Source organism: Lonchura striata, chromosome 9 (genome assembly GCF_046129695.1).
Source record: "Lonchura striata isolate bLonStr1 chromosome 9, bLonStr1.mat, whole genome shotgun sequence".
NCBI classification, from domain to species: domain Eukaryota; kingdom Metazoa; phylum Chordata; class Aves; order Passeriformes; family Estrildidae; genus Lonchura; species Lonchura striata.
In genome coordinates, this window is record NC_134611.1 from 24,274,370 (window position 1) to 24,299,633 (window position 25,264).

At 37.3% G+C, this 25,264-nt stretch overlaps 1 long non-coding RNA gene across 1 annotated transcript in view; it reads right to left on the minus strand.

The window, feature by feature from the left end:
* The window catches only part of LOC144246768 (uncharacterized), a 126,337-nt gene that overhangs the window by 15,261 nt on the left and 85,812 nt on the right, over positions 1 to 25,264 (minus strand). The window contains exon 5 of the long non-coding RNA XR_013340478.1: positions 7,371 to 7,555. This is a non-coding gene — a long non-coding RNA (uncharacterized LOC144246768). The remainder of the gene's footprint in view (positions 1 to 7,370; positions 7,556 to 25,264) is intronic.

Consider the following 25,264-nt stretch of genomic DNA (forward strand, 5'->3'; position numbering starts at 1 on the left):
CCTGCTAATCATGCCAGACTACAGCTCATAATTTAAATTATTCATTGGGGAAGAATAAAAGTTTAATCAATAAAACCAGGGTCAAGTCACCCATACCAGAGGTTCAGAAAAATAAGATGCCTTGAAACTCAGCTGTAAAATATTGTATGTTTTGAAGGAAACTTTAATATCTCCCATTGCTCCTATATTCATTAATAATAATAACCCACCACCTCACCTGACCTTTGACTTCACAGGTTTGAAAGAGAGTTTATGAAAATCTTTAGCATTACTGTGTTTCCTTACCACTACTTCAGTACTAACAGTACCTCCAAGAATCCTTAATGTTACAAAGACAGCTCTTGATCTTCCTCCAGAGCTATGTGTAAAACATCAGTTATAAGAAAAAAAGCTTCAAAAGAGAAAGATATTCATAAAGGCGGTCACCACTGATTACTTTTTTGTCTTTTGTTTGATGCTTAAGTGCTACAGCACCAGATTGCAATGTGCATTGATACTCCATCTTTTTATAACTGGCAGGGCCATAGGCAAGTGTTAAAATATTCTGTGTAGCTGCGATTGTGGTGCTGATCGATCACTCTCCAAGGCTGCAGGAAAAGCTGGCAGTTAAAGTCACTGCATAGAGCAATCATAGCAGCACTGACAGGCTGCTGTCAAGCAGGCAGGGGCATTCTGGAGACAGATAGCAGAAATGCCAAATCTGAGACAAATGCTCTTGGAATATGTAATAAATCATATTAGCTGTCTGATGCTTCTCCTTGGTGTATTGATCGTGATTAAAATAAACTAATTAGAATCATAATCATGATGCAGTGATACAGCAAACAAAGAGGTGAGCTATGCAACATAATCATGAAGTGTTTTGTAGCAGTCAAGCCAGACCACTTTCTATCTTCTCCACTTATCAGCCAATTACAGCAAGCAGTACATTTCACATCAGGCTATAGAAATGTCAAACAGAAGCCTGGATATATAGCCCTCCCCTCTTAACAACTGCACATAGGTGCTATATTAAGATCTCAATTTGGGCTGCTCTTCCAGGGAAGCTACAGGAGGATTTGAAGGTGAAGGGTAGAAAGTGGATTCCACCTGTAGCCTCCTGCAGGGCTAGAGGGGACATGAACACAGTCACAGCCTCCCTGCAACCCTCAGGCCAGGAGCCAGAGGTGAGGACAGCCCATAGCCAGGCACATGTACAGAGGAGGGACATGGGACTCCCCTGCAGCAGGAGGGGCCTGCAGGAAGGCACTGTTTTGCAATGGGACTTTTACTTCTGTGACCTGACCCAGCATATAGCTATAGACATTTTGAGATAGCCAGGATCAAACAGCGCTGAGGATGCAGTTGGATATGCAGGAGCTTGTGCTTTCTTGCATTAAAATTCTAATAATTCATGTCATACTATATTGAGATGCATTTGCCAATTTTGTGACTTTCTATATCCATTCAGCACAACCTGAAATATTTAACACTTTTCTATGCCATGTCATGCAGAAGAAAATAGAGCAGTCATATTAAGTTACCAAGTATAGTTGACTAAGGAAACACCCTTATCCATACTGGGAACACCATGATAACTTTAAATAAGCTTTCAGAACTCCTGGGATAACTCCCAAAAATAGCTCTTTTGAATTTCTAGCACCCAAATATTTTAAGTTCCCTGACATGAATATTCAAGTATACAAAATACAAGGATGTCCCAGTGGTTAGTTTAAAAGGATCAGAGGAACAACTTGCATCTGGAAGCAGGTGTCATGCATCAGTCATGAGAATTTTTATATATAACAGGTTCTGTATTTTTTTCTAAACCAATGACTCAATATTACATCTTCATCCTCTTATTATGCCAATTTTACACTGACTTAACTCTATTAACATATCCCTTACCTTTAAATGGCATATTTCAGATTCACATTAAAGTAGATGAGACAGAAGTCAGTGCTTCCTGGGGTTGGTTTCTAATATATTGTTGATGCTGTCATCAACAGCTTAGAATAAATATTTTACTGCTTCATTTAACCTGACACTTCATTTTATCTACTAAAGGTATAATATAAAAAACATTCAGATTAACATGCAGATTTACAAAATCTAGATCTACAGTAAATTTAATCTGTGCTAAATGTATGTGCAGGGCAATGGTAATATCGATGTTAAATCATTCATACAACTTCAGTTATGCAATTCTACACAGATTTCATGTATGCTAATTTCTCAGCAACTGTAATTGCCTGTTTTTAAAAGGTCACAGAATTTCATCTCCCATCTCACTTTACGCAGCAACCAATGAAGACAATGTAATCTTAGGATTTTATCTGCTTGGCCAAAAAATTCTAACTCATCTGCCTTCAGGAAGGAACATTCTATCTCCCATCTCTACTCAGCCATTCTGAAAAGGTGCTGATTAGTTACATGATTAATGTTAATAGTCACTTCTCTAGGTAACTAAATTGGATCTAAGTGACTAAGTGAAGGCAGTGCTGTTTGAGCTGATTGGGCCCAAATCTAACTACAAAGTAATTGACAGCAGAGTGGAAGGTAGCTGCAACTAAAAAACTGGTCTGCAGCAAAATTAAAATAGAGGTATTCAAGTAAGTCTTCACAATACATGCAGATAAAGAATTCAGTGGTGGGTCCTGAGACCACATAACACTAGGCAGGAGTGTGAGTAATCCTATCTGATCTGAAGCACAGAAAGAGCCTGACAGTCATAAAGGAAGGAAGCCTTTCCTTTCTCCCCACAACTGATCACAGTCTCCCTGGAATAAAGCCAGTCAGGCTCACAGCTCCTCCTCATCCTCTTCTCTCTCCCCAAGCCCTTGCCATGCAGCATGTTTAGGGTCCCAAGGCTGCAAGGCTGGATGTCTTTGTGTGTGGGGAAACAAAGGGAAAAGCAAAGGAGTTTCCTATGTAAATATAATTTAGCCCCAAGAATAGTGGTAGTGTTTCCATTCTTTATGTTTGTGGTGGCTTGTAATCAACTGATATAAGTAATTGTGTGACAAGGCTAATGAGATTGATTAACTCAGAGGAAAATGAGGCTATATAAGATACACATGGCTTTATCTATACTGCATTTTTTTCATTTAGTTACAAGATCAAAAAAGGAGCTGTTTTTCGCATCACAGGAAGAAGCACCATAGAAATGCTCTCCATGATTTTTATAATAGCATAACTAGACTTATATCACAAAAATCAGATTAGTATAGATAACCTATTAAGACCAGGGAACTGATTTAATTGAGGTAAAAACTTACACTTTGGCTTTCATCAGTTCTGCTGCAACAAAAGAAAAGTGGAAAGAAAATAAGAAATTAGAAAATGAAATTAAATGTATATCTGCATATTTAACATTTAAAAGGCACAGTTTTTACTGGCATGCTTTCCTATTGCAATTCCAAATTTTAGATTTTGTAACAGTTTCATAGGTGTCAAAGCTGAGGTCAGTGAAGCTCTACTGTTTATCTACCAAACAGGTCAGGATGACCACAAATGCAGAACCAGACAAACTATTACAATGGAAGTTAAACCTTGAATCTTCAAGGTCGTGGGTTTTGGTTTGTTTGTCGTGTTCTGCTCTCCCAAACCTAAAAAGGCCACAATTCGGGTACTTGACTTCAATTAACAGATCAATTTTCCAAAATGCAGCAATAAACTCCGTCACAAGAGCAAAAATCTTCCAATCTGTTTTGGAACTAGAGAAACAAAAATGCAAAAGGTATTTCCCTTTATATAATGAACATAAGTTTTTTGGGTTTTTTTTCAAGTCACATTATTATGTAGAAATGGAAAGCTGGAAAACTTGTTAATCTTCTTTCCTTCCTTCTCTTTGCTTCATATTGGCATAACCTTTTCTGGCAGTAGTGGGAATGCCAATGTTATGTGTTTCTAATAAAAGAAAGAACCTTTTTCAGATTGTACACCAGCTGCTAAGCATTTCTACAAAGTTTCATTTGAGAATTAATGTGCTTTCTTAAACACTTTCTGCAGCTTTTTTTTTTTTTCATGAGAGTTCTTTTAACACAACAAAACGACAGCTTCAAAGAGTCACTTGGAAGATCTCTACAAACTCTGCAAAGGCTTCTCCAACTTCACATAGGACTAGAACTCCTCTTGTGGTGAGGAGGAAAAACACTCCTGTCAGTGAAGCTCAGCAATTTTGTATGCAGACTAAAACATTGGTCACTACAAGAATAAGAATTATTATACCAAAAAAAACTCAACCAAACCTTACCTCTCAATTGTGTCCCTATCAACGGCTTAAAAACACAAGTCCCACACAAGTTAACTGGCTCCAAAACAGGTGTTGGCAGATGGCTTATTTGGGAATGCACAGGCAAACATCAGGCATCAGAAGTCAGCTGGAAAGAGCTAAAATACTGATTTAATTTCTGATTTCTTTATGGCTTTTATTTCCATTTGTGCAACTGTAATCACAGTGTTTCATTTTCTGTTTTGTCATTTTGGAGTGTGTGAAGCACTGATATTATAAGCCAGTGAGTGATTAAATTTCATTTCAACTCAATTATTTTATTTGTTCCTTTTTTTCCCCTTTTAATCCTTCCCCTAGCCTTTCCTTCCTTAACATTTAATATTCTATAAATACAAAATTTCTAAGTAGACAGTGATGTTTACCCTCACCAATTCTTTCTTCTGCTCTTACCATTTAGAAAATAGTGGTGTTAAAAATAAGTAGCACCCACCAGCACATGAGAAAATGACACCAGCTGGCAACAGCCAGTTCTCAAACAGCTCTAGAGTGGCTGTTAAGAGTCTTCATTGCCAGATACATGTTCCAAATAAATGCAGATACTCCCAACCTCAAAATCTCTATGAACTCTATCAGCTGGCTACAGAGACACAGCACTTCAAAGACTGGAGTTGGAGGAGGAAGAGCAAGCATTAAAAAAAGTAATGATACACACAGCAGAGAGGCACTACAAAAATTTGCCTTCAAGAATCCTAGCTGAGTATGTTTCAAAGTACTTGGACTGAAAGCCTGTGACATGTGCATGAGCTCTTAGATCACAGTTCCAATTGTATAAACAGCATCCAGTGATATAACAAGATCCAAATTCAACTGGATTTATTAAAACATCAACATTTTTGATTGAAAAAAATGTGTTTCCATTGTGAGGAGACTGTACTTACAACTTAAAGATATTTTGGAACTGAATCATTACATAGTGACAATTTAACAAAAGAATTGTGGATTATAAATAAAGTTTTCCCTTCCCTCTCAGAAATTATCAGTTTGTAGTAGAGAAGCAGCACCAATAATTAGACAGTGAATGGGCAAAAATACCTTCCTACCTCTGAGTGAACTTACTATCTTCTTACAAAAAATAATCATAGCAGGAAAATCTCAGATCTGTGCAACCACAACCACCAGGTTTGGACACTTTACAACTAGAGTGATTATTGCTTTCTTTTCCAATACAAAGCAGGAATTACAAGAACATTTATCAACAGGATGTACCAGAATCCATGTAAATGTTGGTGGTAAAAAGAAATATATATTGGGAAACACCCTTTTTTGCTCATTAATGGGATAATTGCATGGTCAGAGTAATAATGGAACAGGACTGTTCTCAATAAAATATTAATATCTTTTCTGAAAAGTCTATTCACAGTTGAAATAAAATGCGGTGCAGAGAGGAAAAATACTCCTCACACAGAATATTTCTTTTTCATCCATGTCAATTGTTAACTAATTTTTATTTTAAAACATCTTAATAACTTTTCAAACAGAAAAAAATTATGGAACAAGGTGTAGTTTCCATATAGAGGATGAGTGAAGTATGTCATGCTCTTCAGCCAATCTCCAACAAGGCCCCATAACAATGACAGTTTGCAAGTATAGATAATTACAGATGTAAATTTGTGGCAGCAATGATGCATATGCATGATTTGTGGCATTTAGGTGTCACACACGTCATGTATAAATGACATAAATTGTGTTCAAAATAGTTACAGGTGCCAAATGATGAAAATGACAAGCAGAGAAGGGAATATCAACTGATAGCTGAGCTCCTGTCTAGGAAGAGTGGCACTTGCTGGCAGGAAAACTTCATTTGAAAAACTTGGTCTGTGTAACATGGAAATTAGATAACAAGTAAAATACTTGGGTGTTAAGTAAACTTAATCAACTCAAGTGTCTAAATATTTATATCCAAATATTCAATTTGGTGCACATATGAGATCAGCTTCAAAGACAAAGCATTTCAGAGTGACCTGGATGTGCAGACTGTTCTCTTTGATTCAATGGCATTCTTTTGCAGCCATAGCAACACATAGCTTAATTTTTTAAAGACAGTATTTGTATAAACAGGAAGAGAGTAGTGAGAGACAGAGCACCTACTCTGACCCCTGGCTGGGAATGGCAAAGCCAGGCGACCAATTTTCACTACTGTTCTTTAGCAGTAGAGTATCCAGCTGCTCTTTGTGCCTCAAAATGTAAGCAGAAGGAAGAGAACGTTGCTTTTACCAAGAGCATAGGCACTTATTTCAGTAAATATTTGTCTGAAGATAATCCTTGAAAAATAAAATTACTTTGAAATTCCAACACAAGCTTAACAAATTAGTCTGCCTTTTACAGACCAATTTATGTCTTCACATCACTATTAAAAAGCATTTATGAAAAACTACAGTAGAGCCAGTCATGGAATACTTCTGTTTGCTTTCTTTTCAGCAGTTTCAATTGAGTTTTTAATGAAGTGCCATTCCCTCCCATCAGCAGATCAGGAATACACTACTTGTTGTGATTGCAGTGTTATCCCCCCACCCTTCAGCCCATAAAACATGGCGGTGATAAAAAAAGAAATTAGCAGCATTGCTTTGCTGTATTACACTGATTTTCTAAATATAATTTTTAAAACCTATTATTTTTTTATAGTGTTCTCAAAAACACATCATTCTGCACTTTTTGATAGTATAGAGAAATGTTAGCTTGCTACAAGTGAAAAGATCTGGCATTTCACTCAGCTGTGCAAATGTTACCTGAACAACCAGAAGCATAAGGTCTGAAAAAAGTAACACATTATGAATACTATGTTGCAATATGTCCATAAATAATATACCATAACATGAGTTACTATGGTAACTATGTGGATTGGAGATCATTAGGTTGGGGTTTTTTTCTACTATGTAAGAAAAAAATTCACGTATTTGTGGTATTATCAGGTAGGTTTGATTCCAAGTGGGTTACTATTTTAGGTATTGTTCCCTTCTCACAAATAACTCTGGGAGAAAGAATTTTTGACTCAGCAAGCTTTTCTTAGGTCACTTACTCTACAGTCTTTAAAGCAAACAAATAACATTTAGAAAAATAAAAAAAAAAAGAAAAAAAAGAAAAAAAGCAGATCCTTTACCTGGAAAATGCTCAAATTGGGCAAGTTTTATTGAATAAAACATTTCTTCAAGAACATGTCTTGTTTCCATCCATGGTACATTATTTCAAATTTTGTAAAATCATTACATATGTGCAAGAATGAAATGCAAGGTGGTTCCTTATATAGTGGTTGAAGAGGTGGTGCACAAGTGTTCAAACAGCAACCTGCAAGTGGGCAAAATACAAACATCATATTACCTATTGTTTTAGCTAAAGAAAAAAGTGAAGAATTTTCTATTTTTTTTTTTTTTTTAGCTTAATAAAAGAAAGGGCAGCAGTAAATGTTAAAAAAAATGAATAACCTAAATTTTCTCATTATGTATTTATGGCTCTGTGATGGTCCATATAATTGAAATTTATTTTTAAAGATCAGATGTAGGAAGGAAGAGAATCCACAACAAAGAATTTTAAGAAAAATTACTATTCAATATTGCATTTTCAAGGTAATATTCAACTATTTTGAAAACTTCTCTTGGACAGAACAGTAATTCAGTGAGGTTTTGGCTACACAGTGCCACAAAAACTTTTCTGAAGCTTCTTGCAGAGAGCAAAAAATCACAGAATATTCTAAGGAAAGCAATAAAGAAATTGGTCAAAGTTAACAGTACCTGCTCTATACTTGAATGCATTTGCATATAGCAGGCACACACATATATATTTATGTGTGTACACACAGAATAAAATAGAATTTAAGACAGATAACACATATCACTCAGCAAATATTTTCTAACATTAATCTTAGATCATTTTATAAAAATCTCTTTTCTCTTTATTTTTAATACATAAAACCACCTAACATTAAAATTAAGTCTTGTGAATACCTTTAGTTTCACCTGCTTTTAAGCTGAGTAAACAAAAATATAAGCAACTGAACAAAAAATATTATTATTAAAGTAGTATGGTGGATTTAGAGCTCCTATGTTGATTTATAGTCCTTGTGATTTACCTTTTTTGTAAAATAAAGCAAATAGTTAAGCAAGGACTAACTATGAACAAGGCTACTGGTGATTTTTGCAGGGGTATTTTTTGGAAGGGTTTCTTTGGTTGGTTGATCAGTTTTTTGGTACTACATTTTTTTTTACAGTTGTGTTTCTCACACTTCCCTAACAGCCCAGGAAAACACAGGGCCAAAAGCCACAATCATTTAGTGCACTACAGACATATTTTTCAAGACAAAATTGAAAAATTGTACGTGAAAACAATAATTCACAACTGCACATTCCACAGCCTTGCTGGTGTAGGGTGTGAGTTGGGTGCCCAACCACCCCTCAGCACAAGGCAGAAATTTAACATATTTCTGCACTGGATATTGATCAGTGAAAGTCTGTATTCTGCCTTGTGCAGAATATACTGTGGTTTTTTTCACATTTTAATTGATCTTTGATATGCAGAATAGAAGGCAGTTATCCCTAAGATTTTTTTAGGAGAATTATCAGAGAGTGTGATGCCTCATTTGCTGGATAATAAATGTTCCATCATGGTAATAACTGCAGGGAAGGGTATGTTTCTGAAACAGCTTTTCTAGCTGGAGAAATGGATTAGAGAGATTACCATTTCATCAAAGTGGCAGAACAGTTGAGAGGAAATATGGAAGGAAATTTTTGTATAATTTCTGTAGAGTTGCTATTTGTCAAACCCCACTGGCATCAATCATGCTATATCTTTTCTCCTGATGCAATCACATCAAAAAAAGCTTCTCTTTAATATGCATGTGTTGGAGTAAAAGAAGAGACATATAATTCAAATTTCTTTGAATTTTACTATCACCTAGATAAGAAATGCAGAGATTATACTATAATTTTAATTTCAGTTTATAATTCTTTCCCAACATTAAAGAAATTTCTTTATCTTGATCATATTTGCTATAGCAGATTTTTAAACTAATATTGTACCATGATTTCCAGCAAGGTACTCAGTCCTGTGTATAAATAAGGCACGTATCGATTCTCAGACATGAAATTCACATATAGAAAACTCGAGAGGTCTGACATTCTTGAAGAATAATGGTGATTAACATGCCTGGACTGCATTCAGTCAAGAACCATGTTAATGGATTTTGGAGAAGGCATTCCTATCGACCCATGCAACCCTGTAGTGAAGTCATTAAAGAACAAGAAATAACCAATAAAAGGATTTGATGCATGTAAAAAAAGTAGTTGCTGAATTAGAATAGGGAAGCTTAGAAGTTAGATCATACAGCTTTTTTCAGAAGTGTCTTTTTTATTATATTCTGTTTTTCTTATCTACTCTCACCCCAAGTTTCAAATAGAACACATTTTCTTTACAAAATCATATCCAAAAAATATAACTAGTTGTAGTATGATTACCATATGTTGTTCAAGTGAGATTTGAGAGGCATCCAGAAGCTTAAACTGGTGAAAATGCTGCCTAGTGCCAGAGGAGCTGTGTCTGCTAGAACATAGTATGTCTGTGACTGGGATATAAGTGTAGTGAAGGTTAGTGTATCAGAGAATACTGAAAAGAAAAGGTAAATACAGAAAAATCAAATAGCTCATCACTCAAAGTTTTGAAATTCAGTATATATATCAGCTTATCTGAATAATCACAGCTCTCATGCATTTTGGACTGGCCATGCAGAAAACTACATGCATGCTCCTGAAAAGCAGACAACCAAGAACAAAGACTGCAGTTCCTTTGAAATTTTCCTAATAATACAAAGGATCTTAAAAATTATAGCATAGAGGCATAATTGCTTTTAAATGGTGTTTGTCAGAATTTTTTATGAGGTGTCCTAGGCCTTTAGCTCCTGGTTAAAAGGCTATAGAATGTTTATATTTTGTTTAGCTATTTGCATAATGTAAAAATATTGCCTAGCAATTAATGTATGTAGATTACATCCCAGTGACACTTTCTCGACGTGAATTCTGTGTTTCCCTGCCGTTGTGTTTGTTATTGTGTCCATAATTAAACAGTTTTGCTTACACACACCCTGGTATCTAGGTGTCTCTGTAGACAGTGTTTAGACCTCTGCTTACACAGCAAGCTCCATCCTGTGCAGCTGTAGTTTTCCAATTATCTCCATGACTTGAAACACAAACCTGGAAAAATATAACCCAAAGCGACCAGGACAGTGTGTTATTCCTGACTAAGACTGTGGGATACTCACTTTGCCACACCCTCAGCAGGATCCCAGTGGAGGGGTCAAATGCCACGAAATATTACCATGCTGTACACATTTAAGGTTGAGGACTAAACCTGATAGATGAACAGAACTCAGTCCCATCTTCCATCCATGCATTACCTGCAATGCCAGATCTGCAGCAGGTATAAAATAGGGCTAGCCTACTATATTTGGATCTGGTTTTGCCTGCTGATAAAGTCAATCATACCTTTAATCTAGTTAAATTAATATTTACACAAGCTTAGGGGGTTAACAACAAATTCATATCATTGTAGCTGATCCCCCTAAGCATTACCTGAGGATCACAGAGATCAAATCCCACAGACTTTTAGGTCTCCTCTTCCCAAAAATGGAAAGTTTCATTGAGATACATTTTTGGATAGTTGCACAGTACTGCAATTCAACGGATGCCTTTGATGTATGAGACAGAAGTGAAAAAAGAGGAGCTTTTACTCATTTTTGAAAAATTCAGCCTCAGTTCCTTGGTTCAATGTGGTTTTTTTTGGTGCCTAGGGATCTCAGTCTGGATAAGGGAATTAATTCCTGGTTTTGGACAGTTAGGGCAGACTTTGGTGTGAAATAATTTGTAATGTATCAGTGGTTTCGCCTCTACTCTTTGCCAGGAGTAATACACCTAGATCATTGGTGGGGTCTTTTTGGTCAAATTGCCCTAAGTACTTAAACTAAAAATCTCATAAAGCACTACATTAAATAAATTTTTTAAAATTATTATCTGACCATAACGTATCATTTAAAGCTTTCATGTTCTGAGGAGGAATATTTTTACATAGCTGCGGCAACATTCACCAGGTTTTCAGATATTTTTAAAGGGAGACCACCCTAAAAAACATTGAGATATATTAGAAAAAAAAAAAGGTTAAAAATCAAGCACTTTAAATAGTTTTCAAACTGTAATCCTTCATAGCTTTTGAAAAGCATGTGTCATTATTTAATTTTCATAACTTGCCATTTTTACACATTTACTATCTTTCATCGATTCTTCTGATACCACAAAAAATTGTCTAGAAAAAGTTGCAGTTTTATTCTTAATAAACAAATGCTAGTTTTAACTGGCATTGAAGTTCAGTTGGAGAAACACATGTCTCCATTACCCAGCTGTTTGCTCTAGTAAGAGAAGTTTCACACACAGGAAATGCACCGTGCCAGAGGTGTACGAAGAGTTTCTGCATGTGTATAGCTTTTGACAATATAGATTTTCCTGGCTTCTCTGGGGCTTTTCCTTTCCTAATGCTACCCAGAAAACTGAAACTGATTGCAGGCCATACTGAGGGACCTCATATTTCTGTGCTGATGGAGCACCTGCAGACCATCAGTAGCTCAGAAGTGTGCAACTCGTGCAGCACTACTGCAACACCATTTTATCAGATCATCTGAAGGTGAGCTCTCTGTAGTTTGGGGCACACACAGGCACTCAAAGCCTGAGCAATCCACAGTCACAGTCATGGCTCAAGATATTTCTCCAGGCAAAAGATAAACTCCATTGAGAAAATGGTGATGCTAAAACTGCCGGGCTGTCCCTGGGCTCTGTCCACTGTACCCAGGAGCTCTCTCCCTTGAGAGCAGCCTGAGCTACCAGGGTGGATTCAAACACTGATCTCATTTTCCAGCATGGCACCTAAGGAACATGATTGCAGTGCAGAAAAAAAAACCCAAACATTTACTGTTGCTACATATTATTAGTCTATCACTGGTCCACTGAGGCATGCAAACACTTTTGAATTTTTTGCCAAGACAACAAAATTGCATTAAATATAACACTGCCAACAGCCTGCATACTAGAAACAGGAAAAAGAGCAATGCTTGAAATTCACAATGCATCTCCAGGAAAAGAAATACTGCATTTAGAGAGACCAACAGCCCATGTCCTGGTGGTCAGCAGCTCTCTGTCAGGAGAGCTCCTGTCAACTCCACTTCCTTCCTCTTAGCAGAAAATGACACTGCTCAGGGTCTCCAGCTTGTCAGGCAGGGAGGCAAAGCTTCAGATTCTTAATTCAGCCACTCTTAGAGAAAATATATTTTCTAAAATGCTGGGAACCTTTACTTAATTTGGATCTACTGCCAGCAAAGTAGCAACGTGATATGTAAACATGGCCTCTTCTAAAATCCTCTAATACTTTGCTTTCTGTCTGCAAAGATATTTCCAAGCCCTCATGAGAAGGTTTATGCTACCCTTCTTTAATTGGAGATGTAAGCATGTGGTTATGGGACCAGGTACAACAACAAAGCCATGCAGCACAATTTGTTGAGCTCTTGCTACCAGAAAAGTAAAATTCAAAGTCAAAATTTCTCCAATTATTGCCTCCATACTTATCTTTAAAATTGCCATATATTTATGGCTAGTAACCACTCTTGAATGAACACCAGCCAAGACAACAAAATGAAAACAAGTTTGCCCAAAAGGATTATGAGGACCTCACCCTCTAACAGAAGCTATGAATAGGATTAAAGGATTAGTTAAGCAAACAAACAGCAGTAGCAAAAATGGTTGAACCAGCTTTTAAACAGCTCCACAAGAAAAAGTGAGATAAACTGCCAGAAATACCACAGGTCTAAGCTAAGGGCCAAAACCCACACTGCTTCTGTCTCCCAGAAGAGAGAGACCTGAAGAGGATGTCTAGGAAAGGATAACTACAAATGTTCCAGTCCTACTTTTATGCACAAATAAAAGGCTTGAATGATCAGCTGAGACTGCTTTAACAATGTGGTGGCTGCTTGTAATCTGTTGCTGATTTATAGAGAGAGCTAATAAATAGTTAACTACCCCTTTCTCTCTTCTAGGGCATATCAGGTCATTGGCATCACGCTATGAAAGCATCATGAGGAACACCTTGACCTCATTACACGATGAAATGCAGGGACTTTACAAAAGAAATCATAATGCATGCTTCTTTCCACAGTACAGCCAGGGAGGCACACGCTTGCTGTGAAACAGAGTATTCCCTAGAGCACCTATGGAATGAGGAAAATGCAAAGGAGCTTGGTATTAGGGCAGCTGGAAAAGACCACAAAATAATTACAAGAATCTCTGAAATACCATCAGAAAACAAATCATCTTCTTCACAAAAATGTACAAGTACAAAGATTACAATAATTTTTATAATATTTCCTTTTTTACTTCAATATTTAATTGTTGAGAAATACATCATAAATTCAGTAAAAAAGTATTTTCTTTATGCATTAAAAGCCAAATAACTCTGCCTATAGTTCCACTCATCTGTAGTTACACAACAGAATGTGACTCTAAAATACAGTAATAAAAAGAGCAAATGTGATATACAATACTAAAACCAGCATTCTAAAAAAGCCAGACATTAAAAAAAATTAATTAAAAATCTCATAATTAGTACCAATGTTAATTATTCACAAGTTAATGCACTACTCTAATAGCATGACAAGTTATCTAAGGTGCCCTTGCTGTGCCAGCTAACCATGCTGTGACCACAGTACCCTGTGGTCCTGTCACTGGTCACTCAAAGCTTGCCAGCATGTTTTCCATCTGACTGATGATGATGGAATGAAATCATGCCCAACATGTTAAAACAGTCATTTGTTTGACTTCAGCTTCTGGTAGACCAAACAGTACCTCACTCGTCTTCTCCAGGAAATCTTTAAATTATAGTCATCCTTTAGGTTCCTTCCCTGTCCCTCTCTTTCTGCCCCAGTTTAAGGACAAGGACATTTACAGATCGAAATGTCACAGGGCTTTTGCAGAAGTAAAATGTAGGCTCTTGAAAGTTAACAATGCATTCAGATTTCCTGACTTTCATTTCACAACAAAGTTGGACAGCCACAAATGTTATGGAAATATCATCAAACAATGCAGCTACAAAGCTCCTGTTCAGTTTTGGAGTTACCAAAGCTGAGAAGATCTCAGTAAGGGATGAAATATCCTTTGTTCCCACACATATTATCCACATCTTGCATACTATTTCTAGCTGTTAAAATAGTGATGAAAAACCCTTGAAGGAAGTAATCTTACTCTTTTTTAAAAAAATATTTCATGCTGATTTAATTTTCATTTCCCCAGATATTAATAAAGGAGTTATTACAATGCAAATATATATAGTATATACAGAATATACCAGAGCAGATCACTGCCAGAAGATTTATTCTACTGCCCATCTCTGTAATAACTTAAACCTTGCTGTCTAAATATGGCAAGCATTTGAAATCTAAACTAGGCTGTATGAATGAGCTTCCTGCAACAAAAATCTGTGAAAGCTAATTGCAAAACAAATTGTAATAGGAAAACCTTTTTCTAAGTTGTGATATGGACTTTCCTTAGTCAGCTGAATATCTCCACAAATCAAACAAAGCACACATAAAACATGGCTCCAAAACCTATAGGCAAACATGCAGGAAAAATGAAGCATTGTTGTTTCATACTGATGGTTGATGGTTCAATTTTCCTTCACAATTATTTAAAGTTTCTAAAAGCTGTCAAGGACACTTGACAGAGTGAAGCCAAGTATAAGGAACTGTAACCAGATCTGACTTATATGAGACTTATTGTCCTGATGTCTGCACACAAGCACTTTGTAAAAGAAAGAACAATAGGAACAAATCACGAAAGTGAGTGGCTCTAATTCCATCTCTTTACTCTGCCTAAAAGATCCCTGACTCCATGTCTTTATTATTTCATCCTTATCACTTCTATTCCAAAAAAATCTACAAGTGGCTATACTGTAGTTCCAACACATTAAACAGATAATCCAAAAGTTTTAATAAATAAAAGTATATTTAATATATTTTCAACTCCAGAACTAACTTAATTCTTACTGTTCTTCAATACTCTTTTCCATATATCCTTCAATACTCTTTTCCAAATATCTTGCAGATATTTTCAGCTATCCTTGTTTAACCTTAGAGATGGGAGGAGTTTGGTTCTATTATCAGAATCAGAGACACTCTTCAAGGAAATTTCAATTTTCAAGATTTTCTCCAAGAGTCAAAAATTCATGTATACAGAAAGTTGTCTATTGAACCTAGCAATAAAAGGTTCAAAGGACAAGCTGGACCATGGATTCAGTTTGTTCCTTATCTGTAATTATGTAAAACTAGAAAAACCCCTAATTAAACTAACACTCAGGTTTCATTCCTGTATTATTAATAACAAGTGTTCAATCAGCAAAACTTCTAGAAAAACTGAGCCATGTTCTACTTGAACTATTTTCTATTTGAGGAATCTTCTCTTCAGCCTGCACTATTCCATAAGAAAGTTCAGGGAAGCCTCTGTATCCATCAGTTTCCTATTTATGTGCTTACGGTTACAGACTAAAACTAGAGAAAAGGTGCTTCAGCCACAGGCTACTGATGCTTTAAGGCTTTATTTTCCTCTTTCTTTGGGATTCAGACTGCTGATAGTTACAGTGCATTTGACCTGAACCAACCTGCTTTAGGCCCATTTAGCTGACACTACAGTTCCTTTATCAGTGAAATCAAAACTTCTGCTACTGACATATAGCAAACATCACCTCAGCTCCCCCTCCTCCACTATATGATGCACAGCATAAAATTCATAATATACTCCCTACCGAAAATATAATGAAAAAGCATTCATATTTTCTTTTTCTGAAGGATCGTACTAAAGAACAAGAATAAATATATTCTGTTGAGCTAAACTATTTCTAATGAGAATAATAGAAAAATAATAAGAAAATTGCTTCCTAGCACAAACCAGAAATTAGTAGCCACCTCAAGGATAAAGAAATCTCTAACCTGCATCTGTATATGATAGCTCTGCTTCTCCAAATTTTTGCTATTAAGTTTATAATTTTTAATATATTTTAATAGCCATCTGAGATGAGGTAAGATTTTGGAAGTTCCACTTCTAGTTGATGTGGGACATGACAGTACCCTCATCACAACATGCCATGTAAAAACACTTAAAGAAACAGTGATTTGCCTTGCTTGTGATTTTGGATGCCTCAGACTGGAAGATGACAAAAACATGAAGGGGGAGGGGAGAATATTCTCAATAATTTTCAATTTTTTTTGCTTTGATAAGGTTATATTTTTACACTTTAAGGAAAAGATTCTTGAACACTTGGCACATAAGATCCTGGCCAGATTTTTCTCAGAGCTCAGCATTCAATTGTTCCTATTTACAGAACTTACAAACACATTTTCAGGTTTTGAAATAGCTCACATATTTGTTCATCAGTGAAAGCTCTCCAAAATTCTGATCCTAAAATTTACCAAAATTCTGAATGAAAAATTAATTTGTGCTGTTTGAAAAACAATGGGGGAGGAAAGTTGCAAGCTAGACTCATTTTATGTTCCCTGGTTATTTACTGAAATTTAATTTGAGCCAGAAATTTCAAAGCAGATCTCATTATTTTTAGTGGGGAAAAATGTAAGACTATTCTACAAGTTTTAAGTGTATTCGTTGGCGGTACATTCTAATAATACTGACTCTAAATGATCTTCCCATTTATTTTACTTTACACTGAAAGCATATTTAACTTGAAGAATGCAATCTGTTGCCACAATGTATTTGAATTAGTGGACATTTCACATTTCTCTCTGGGGAGGACAACCTGGGGGCTGCGATGCTGAGCCTGACCCAGCAACGTGAGCTTGCAGCCCAGAAAGCCAGCTGCAGCCTGGGCTGCACCCACAGCAGTGCTGGCAGCAGGGCAGGGAGGGGACTCTGCCCCTCTGCTCTGGTGAGACCCAGCCTGCAGTGCTGTGTCCAGCTCTGGGGTCCCCAGTGTAGGGAAGAACATGGACCTGTTGAAGCAAGTCCAGAGAAGGTCACAGGGATGATCAAAGGGCTGGAGCATCTCCTACAAAAACAGGCTGAGAGAGCTGGGGCTGTTCAGCCTGGAGAAGAAAAGGCTCTGGAGAAACCTTAGAGACCCTTTGAGTATCTAAAGGGGGGCCTATAAGAGGGACCTTTTACAGGGGTGTGCAGTGCTAGGAAGAATGACTTTCAGCTGAAAGAGGGCATATTTACAGTAGGTATTAGGAAGAAATTCTTTCTTGTGAGAGTGTTGAGGCATCAGAACAGGTTGCCCACAGAAGCTGTGGCTGCCCTATCCCTGGCAGTGTTCAAGGCCAGGTTGGATATCGGTCTGAACAACCTGGTCTAGTGGAAGGGGGGACTGAAACCAGATGATCTTTATGGTCCCTTCCAACCTAAAGCATTTTATGAGATCATAAACATGTGATTAATGCATGGCATCACAGACAATAAACTAATATTACAAGGTAGAGGAACACTCAATATTTTCTATTTCTAAGAGCTTCATGAAAAAATAAGCAACATTGGCTGGAATAATGAAGAGGTGAGAAAAAGAACCCTTTATGGTCACTGGTATTTATAGGGAGTGTTCTCAAATACACAGCATACAGTCCTAAATCAAAAATGTTAATATCACTTCATTACAGTATAAAATAATTTAGCCTCTCTCATATTTGATCAGTTTAGTACTTGAGTCTAATCAGTCAAAAAAAAATTATCCATGGTTACTTCATTAATAATATGAAAATCATTCTATGACATATGGCAGGATTTTATGGATTCCATTACCTGTAAAGCAAGGACGTAGGTCCTGGAAATAGCTATATCAACTATTAAACTTGCAAGTGCTCCAACTGAAGTCAAAAAAAGCTCATTCCTTCCTCTGCTAAAGCCAATTCCAGATTTTTAAATATCCTGCAATGAGAGTAAGACCTGAATGTGAATAAGAAAAAGTCTTTTGTTTGTTTGTTTTCAAATAAAGATAATAAACATTTATATGTACCAAGAAAAGTGAAGTGCCTCTGACAGAAAATTTTGAAGCAGTAGAGAAAAGTATTTTATCTGCCAAAGGGATTGGCTGTAAACATTATTGAAGTCTTTTACAGTGCATGCCTTTTTCAGTGTTCATCTATGCCTACTAAATTTTAATTGTATGGTATTTTCCTCTGAAAAAAATTTATCACAGAGGAATTGAAAAAGCATTTGTTAGAAAAGAGGAAAAAGTGCTAGATACTTCATATTGTGTCTGCTCACAGTATTTTTGTTTGCTCACTAATCATTGCATTTGTTTCAATATTTTATTTCTACAGCACAAGCTTTCAGGTGTGAAAAAATCTTTTAAGCCTGTCATTGAATCTAGACAATGTTGGCTATGTTTTCCCCTTCTCTTGGGTACACTGCCATAACCTCTGACTCCACATAGTAAAGTTCATCTTTACTACAAATTCCTTCATCTGGTGAGAGGTCTCAACTGAACTCCAACCCCAAAAACCTTTCCTGTGTTTCAGATGCTCACCAAACCCCCTCAGGTACTATGTCTGGAAATGGATACCATGAAATATACCCTGCCAGCCTGAGGGAAATTCTGTTTGCCAACCAAACCCTTGGTAATCCAATATAATTTACAAACCAGGATGCAGGTATGAGTGAAAGTGATGCATGTTTCTGCAAGACTTTTTTGCACACAGGTGAATTCTACCTTTTGTGGTTTTTCCTTACCTCATCCTTGATCTTAGCTATGGCCTGTGTATCCTACTTTTATCTCAGCTTGTACCCAACCACTCTATTCAAAAACTGCTGCTAAAATTATCCCTTTCATCCTGCTAAGACCCTGCCATACATTCATATTCAAATCAAACCCTTCATCCTCTGCTTCAAGTTCACTGTTCTTCTCTCAAATACAAGGCCCAGAAAAACACAACACATACTTACAGCTTCCTTCAGTTTGCTCTGATTATTTTAAAACTTTCCTTCTCCCCATTATGCTCTTCAGACTTTCATGCCTGTTTTATTTTCTGTACTGTTCCTAAGTTTAGTGGTCCATCTTGCTGACTGGATACAAACTCATGAGTTCACAAATTTATCTTCTTCCATAAAACACACATGCTTGCAGTGAGAGAGGTCATGTCAGGAGAAGGGGAGTTTAACCACCACCTCTGTGACCACATCAAAATCTAGAAAATGAATCACAATTGTGTTTTCACAGTTCATCACACTTCTGAACACTTTAACTTGAAAAGAGAGACTTTTAAGAGCCACATAGACACTCAAATGTTAGGTCATCTTACCTAAAAACATTGAGAAAATCCAAGCAACTTCAATTTAAGATGGTGTCAAGGTATAATCTTTTTAAAACAATGAAAATCTTCTACAAGATTGTTTTGTTGTAAGAAAAAAAAAAAAAAACAAAAAAAACCCGAAAACCTGTAAAACAAGTAAATAGTCCATTTTCTTTCAGAGGGTATTCTTGTTTTGTTTTCAATTCTGACTTAAAAAGCTCCTGACTCTGGAAAGCCAAAAAAGAGAGCTGGGTAAAGTAAAAGTAAAATAATAATGCCCATCTTAAGCCTAACTTTATACTCCTCTGATTTCTTCTCCTATATCACTGAATTCAATTAGCTTACATTTATTTTCATTTAATCTATTTAATCTCTCAGTACTCATCTGTGACTGACACAAGACACTGTTGCCACTACCCTGCAACCGCTGCCTGCTCTCCCATGCTTTTTATCACCAAGGGCGCTCATCCTTTCCATTTCCTACCCATCAACAGCCCAGACACCAGGACAAAGACGGAAAAAAAAATTATAAATTAAAAAATTTGTTTTATGAAACTCCTCACCTGGTAATGTGTGTTCTCAGACACGGACTTGTGTGTCACCGAGGCTCTCCCTGCAGCAGCTTCCCAGGGTTATCAAAACAGCGCTGAGCATCCAGAGATGCTGCCCACCATCATTTTCATGCTGAAAGCTGGGAGGATATCTATTCCCTGACTATGCTTCACTTTAATTATCAGGTTACAATTAGCACCCTGCCACTCTTTTCTGTTTGCTTTGCTTTGCTCCATTTCCTGCAAACTGATTAAAAAAGTGAGAGAATAAGGCTTCCAGAACCTCAGTTTATCCAATAACATGATTTTATATCTGAAAGAATATTTTCATCTTTTAATTCTTTTTCTAATTATTTTCTGTGCCCTGCATTCAGCATTTCCCAAAATTTGCCTATCAATGACATAAAAAGGTTATATTTTTCATATTTCTAGCAGAGAGACAGAGTTAAATCAATCTGAAATTATTCTAAACCTTCAACTCATTTACCCCAGCCTTATTTCATCCTCTTACTTCCTGATTCAGGATTTCTGTGTTACAATGTTGTGATTGAATGCCTAGGGTGAATAGTTCCAGATATTGAAAGAAGTTTAACACTTAAGTAAAATTATTACGTATTATTAGGTTTTTACTGTAGAAAAAGAGAAAATCTTTCAAGATGTATGTTGAAATCTTGAAAGTATTAACAAATGTTTTATCTAAAGATCAAAAACCTTTTGAAGAATGATAGGTAAAGCACAGCAGCTCTGCTGGGTTCAGCTTGCACAATTTCTACTTACTTAATGTCTTCTTCTTTTTTCCCTATGTAGAAGGCTTAAAAACTCTCAAAACCACAGGCATTGGGGCAATTTAATTCACTAAGTTTCTACGGTAAGATTCAGTTTTCAGAAGTCTACAAAACCTTGGGAATTTTTACATAATTCTTAGCTTTATAGATCATAGGCAAGATGCAGGAGAGTTGGAAGAAGGGTGCTACACAGCAAAAAAGGTCATATAAAAATCACAAAAGAAACCCAAAGATGTAAGTCTGTGTGTGTGTACAGTAAATTAAATAAACAAATATTCTTTACATATGAAAAAATGTTTACTTAACATTCTGCCTATATAGAAAAACTGAGTGGACCTCATAAACCAGCACAATACACCTGCTGACCCAATATAGCAAGTCCTATTTCCCAACAAGGAAATGTTTCAGCAGATGAAAAAGCCTGTCTGAACTCCCAGAGACTTGCTGCATGGGTGAGAGGTGCTCTCAGGGCACCAGTGACAGGGACCAGGCTGCAGCAGTCCTACTGCAAACAGGTGCCTTTCCTGAAGGACAAAGAAGAAAGAGTGGCCTCAATCTCTACAAGTCACCATAGTGTAAATTGGAAAACACCTTCTTCACTTGACCATTGAACTTTCCCTTCTTCAGAACAATCCTCCAAAGGAGATAATCTCTTATAGTGCAATATTCAAGGTACACATTAAACAGGGAAAAAAGCAAGAGTCATTGTGCAGCGGTTGATCTGCAGAGTCAATTCTCTCACATTACATGAAATGTACTAATGTGTAATTTAATTTTTGTAGAAGCCCTTCTTCAGTAGTTAATGACCTTTCTATGGTGCATAGTTAAGGTCAAATTCAGTTACTATGGTTCATTATCAGTAAGGCTTAAGAACAAAACACATGTTTTGTTTATCCTCAGTTGAACTTTGAGAAGGACCAGCTTCCTCCTGTTTGGAATAGAAAATGTTACACTGGACGGGGAAGTAATAGGCCCTCCCTTCTGCCTTGAACCCCCTTTTGCCACCATATAAATGCATAGCCAACTGCAGTCACACTACAAGCTTCCAAAAGCAATTCCATTTGCAGAGCATTCCAGCCAAAGCAAAGTTCCTCCTATCCTTTCTCCTCTCCAAGCAGGAATGACCACCTGTGGCAGTATCCTGTGCTCCTCCAGCCATATTAACATTTCACAGTAAGCTAATAGGAGCAAGAGGTGGCTAACTGCCTGGAATAAGAGGATAAAGGTAATGGAGCAGAAACAGAATAGGAAATATAAGACATTTTAATGCTGTTGTAACTGCCTGCTTCTAGCAATTTTTGGCCCTGTGATTGTCTCATCTAAGATTCAGACTTTCTGAATTAACCAAGCTGCATAACCCTGCACAGGGTATTCATGTTCCCTTCCCTCTGGGGCGCACTGTTCTCTTTCTGAGAAAGACAAAGATAACCTTATGTCAGTGTGACAGAAACCTGGGGACTCAGCTGCATTTTAGCCAAAACTCCAGGTGAGATTAGGCTGAGTTTGAACCTCAAAGCAAGGGTAAATCTGAATTTGTATCCCCAGCTTATAGTGAAGCTCAATGCAGGCATCCAAAAATCAATGCACTAAAGCTAAAAGCTTAGTATGGAGTCCCCCAACCTGATTGCTCCTGGTTTTTTTTCACTTCTTTTCTTTGACTCTGAGCAGTGCTTTTCAATCAGTAACACACTGGTGTCACAGAAGGCTGTACATTCTAACAAACAACCCTGAGGACACTCATTAACCTGAGGAATTCATTTTAGATCTTGTCCATTATGCAAATAAGAGGCACAATTTGTTCTTGTTTTCTGTGTAGCATTATTGATTTACGTAACTTCAGGTTAGTCTCGACAACATACTTTTTAATCAGGAGAGGAAAACAAAATGAGACTTCTGAGTTCAAATAAAAAGGAAAACTGGAACACAGTTTTTAATAAATTAAAAAAAGTAGATGAAACTGCAGCTAAAGGTGAGGTATGAAAATTATATTGACCATACAATATCTATTTGATGCCAATCAATGAAGTAAATTGCCTGGAATAGATGACAAAGTATTTATCACCCTAGGATTGATTACATAAGCAAAATATACTTATTTTGATACACCAAAAATGGATTGTTCCCTGGGGATTTGATTCAATGGCAGACTTCTAAATACTCCAAACTCTATGCTTTCTAAAACCCACAGCAACTGATCCTTCCCAACAGAGCAGTTCTCAGCAGCCTGCTCCCAGATCTCAGAGCCAGGTGTGGCTTTGGTGCCACAGGGCAGAGAGAGTGAGATCTCCAGCCACCGCCACCATGCAATCCTTTGGGACAGCTCCAGGTCCTGCACATACCCTGCTACCCACCCACTACTTCCCAGTTCTTATCCCATTTCCTTCAGATAACATGAGTAACAAGCTGAGTAACTTGCTAAAAAACACATATATAAAATCAGTTTTCCTTGCAGCTCATGGAAAAGCTCACAGCAAGCCAAGAGCAAAGATGAATCATTTAAATGGAGACACCGATCGATGCAGTGATCGTAAACCTGCGGCACAAATGCCGGCATTTGAACGTGGCGCTTCAGCAGGGGCACGCACGCACAAGCTGGGACTTCTCCTTGCTGCTGCCCAAATAGCAGTCAGGCAGGGACACCAGACAATATGGACAGGGGAAGAAGGAAGAACCCTTGAACATGAAAATGTTGGGGAGCAGCTCAGTGAGAGGACAGGACTGAATACTTGCAAGAAGCACATTTTTCCTCCTCTGAACATAAAAAGCATGTTCAAGCTCCCCTTTGAATTTTGTGTCCTCACAGAAATGCAGTTCAAAAAAGTGTCCTTTGTATGAGTGATTACACAGGTTTTACTCTACATTTTCATCAGGATTTTTTACACTACCTATTAAGAACAGAATGTCCAGAATCACAGTGAGCTTTCTTTAGGGACTAGATAGAAAAATAGGAAAAAAGTTAAGACCACCTGCCAAAACAGACAAAAAGTCACCCACAAGCAAGAGCCCTGAAGGTTTTTTTTTTTTTTTTTTTCCCTAAGAGGTATGACCTCCCCAAAAATACTCTCTTTTTTCCCTTCCAATGAAGAGTGGATTTGGATTTTTTTTCAGGGTGTATTTAGGAATCTTGATGTAGCTATTAGAGATTCAATTTCAGAGATTTAAACAGGAAAATTCAAAAGCCTACTGGGGAACTATATGAAATAAGAAATAATCTGTACCGATATAAGGTCTAAGATCCTCCTGAGTCCAAGTTAAATTTGCATTTCAAGGCTCCTTTTTACTCCATATTAGCTTCCCTGCCCTGCCTGACAGAGAAGGGCACCACAATGGGTAAATATGGGAATGTTGCACTTTTGTGGTTATGCAGCTGTGGTTTAAATAAAATTTTCACAATAAGATAAGCAGTGGAAAAGACCTGAGGCACTTTGAAATATCCATATTTAGAGATATTCAGAATCTGACTGGAAAATGAATCAGGTGACCTCCAGAGACCCTTCCATAATATTTTGTGGTTCTATGAACTTTGGGTTTTTGCAATCTAATAAAACAGTTGATTGAAGGGTTCATATTGGACTGTAGCTTTGAACAATTACACTTTAAACCAAGAAAACCTGACTGTGACCAACCACAGTGAACCAGGAGCCCCTGTGGGACAGCTCAAGGCAGCAGCCCCTTCACCTGCCAGCAAAAGAGCTCCTACCAAGAGGAGCTGTGCCCAGACACCCAAAGCTTCTACCTGCTCTCCTCCTGCCTTTTTCAGGTTGAAACATCTCTTTAAGCATAAGTTTTCACTGTAAGAATATAAAAAATAGCTTTCTAAATGCATCAATTGCTTTTTAACTCATTGGGGTTCTGAAATGTTTTTTAAAGCATTTTGTACGTAACGTCAGTGGGAGTTCACTCAACCTACCAGTTTAACAGTTCCTTTTAAGAGGGTTCATATGTTAAGTGGTCGCTGGATCAGTGGGATAACAGGCATGGCAGCCCAGAAGGGTGACGGGCAAAACGCTGTTAGCACACCCGCCTGCCCTCCGCGTGTGCCTCCCGCCCCGGCTGGCGCGGAGCCCTGTGCATCACCGGGGCTGATCTCCCACAGCGAGCCCAGACAGCACCATCCCAACAGGGGAAAAGGGCCAAGCACACAGAGCCCTTCCCTTTGACAGCATCCCCAGAAATGTTTTCCTGATGTTCCATGCACTGAGATGCTGGCAGGTTTGCAAGAGACAGATACTGAAGGACTCACCATTGTGACACAGTGCAATTGCAAAGAGCTGGACCAATAGGTTTCTAAGTACCATCTGATTGCTTTGGCTACCAGAGTTAACTCCATGGACCACAAGTTTTAAGAATG